Below are 2,066 nucleotides of genomic sequence, written 5' to 3' on the forward strand. Positions count from 1 at the left end.
TAACTATGTCAGTTTTACAGGATTTGAAAACTTCTTTTTTTGGCAACAGCCGTATGTGGTGCTTTTGAGAACAAGGTTTTGGTTCCAGTTTTATTCAGTTTGCTGAAATGCCTCAGTCAAAGGAGGGAGATAAACCTCCAGCTCGTTTGCCAGTGGTCAGGGTGCACAGCCACGCCACCCTGCTTGCCCTCCCCCTGGGGAGTCGCTGCTGCTGTAATGACGTCTGGGTGCTGGGTCAAGGGAGCGAAGGCAGAGCGATGGGTCTGGGAGGTGATCTTGTGTTTTTGCAGAGACCAGGGGAGTTGGGCAGTCCGACGGCGTAGGAGCTTCTCATGGGATGCTCTGAGAGAGGCACGTACTGTGTCGGCTGCCGTGAAAACTGTGGACCCGTTGAACGATGAGCATGGAGGTGCAGTTCAGGTACGATTAGCACCTGGATGTAGAAATCATTTTATTGGCATCGTGCCTGTTTTGTAGAGGTTTGCTTTCTTTAGACTTATGTTTTCCCTTTTCATATGTATCGTGAGAGATCACTTTGCTTGTTTCCCAGTAAATGAAACTAGTTTGTCTAGTATAAGCTGACAGATGTGGCAGTGCAGAGTGTGAGCACACAGGAGCCTGTGTGATGGCTCTTTGTTCTATCCAGTATCCTACGAAAGGTCCGTAGTAGCAGTTATTTTTGCTTTTCTTGTTGAACCCTAGATTGTGAGAGATGCAAGATGATTTTCCCTCAGATTCTTCATTTACTTTTTTCTTTTTGTGTTCAGAAAGAAGGGCGATGTGGTTGGGTTTACATGCAGCTGCACTGAAGTCTAAAGCAATCAACCCTGTGGCCGAACATACAGGGACACCCCTCAACTCTTTTCTTTTTCATGGGAGTGTCATGGATGTGCAAGTCATAGTATGACCTCGGATTTAGTGTACTGATAATCGTCATGATTGAGTATCACACGGAGCGCAGGCACTTGGAAAGTATGTGTGTGGCAGTTGGAAGAGTGTAGGTAGTTGGTGGCGAAGGGTGGGATTCCGAAACACAGCGGTGGTGGAAGGGAAACTGGTGTTACCTCAGGTCAGGCACAGCTGCAGCTTGCTGCTGCATTACTGCTCTGACCAAGGAGCCGCTCCAAAGGGACAGTCGCATTTTAGTGGACACCTAATTAAGCAAATAAGGTTTTAGGTAGGCCCCGTGCTTCGTTGAGGATCCACCTCTGTGTGTGTGAAGCTGTCACAGAGCGAGCGCTGGCAGCGGTGAGGGTGTGCGCCCCCTTAAAATATGTGACAGCTTTGCAGTTTGTGCGGGGCTGACCTAATTGGCAGAGGCTCGACTTGGCTGTTGGGTTCCCCGGGGAGTCAGCAGAGGATGACACGGACAGCTCTGAGTCCCTGGCAGCTCATTTATGGCAAGAAGGCAGAGGTAAACGGGCACATCCTGTGCCCCAGAAACAAGGGCATTATTGAATTAAAGTAGACCCAGCCAAGACCTGGTCTTCCATTCCGTCAGGTGCTGCTGCCTGAAGGAGGCTGTGGCTGTGGGGACAGAAGGGCTGGGGGCAGCCAGGCGTGCCTGCAAATGGAGTCGGGGCTGGTCAGGGACACTGCCCACAGTGATGAGCTGTGCCCAGTTCAGAGAACAGACTGCATGCTCCCCCAGCCCTCCCTGCTTGCTGCCTTGCGGCTGTTTCCTTCTCCCTACTGCTCCGCAAAGTACATGAGTTTGTCAAACTGGGCAGAGCAAAGCAGCATTAATCCCCCTTGGCTGCTGCTCCTACAGGATTTTATGGTCAGGGTGCAGAATTGGTCTGGCGTCTGCCTGGTAGCTGTGGTCTGCGTGCCTAGGGAAGGAGCCCTCCTGGTTCCTGGGTGGCAGAGGTGAGCTGTGCAGTCCTGAAAAGGAGCGGACACTCTCCGTGGGGGGTGTGAAGCACCTGGGCTGCACTCCTGTGGGACTGTGTCACCCTCCGGCAGCAGCCAGGGCTTGAGTGACGTGGGAGCCCGGATCAGCCCAGGTCCAACACTGGGCACTTGCTGGGGTGGTCCAGAGGTGCCATCTCTACCTGTAAGGTGCG

This window comes from Eurypyga helias, unplaced genomic scaffold, assembly GCF_000690775.1.
Source record: "Eurypyga helias isolate BGI_N326 unplaced genomic scaffold, ASM69077v1 scaffold16193, whole genome shotgun sequence".
Taxonomy (NCBI): domain Eukaryota; kingdom Metazoa; phylum Chordata; class Aves; order Eurypygiformes; family Eurypygidae; genus Eurypyga; species Eurypyga helias.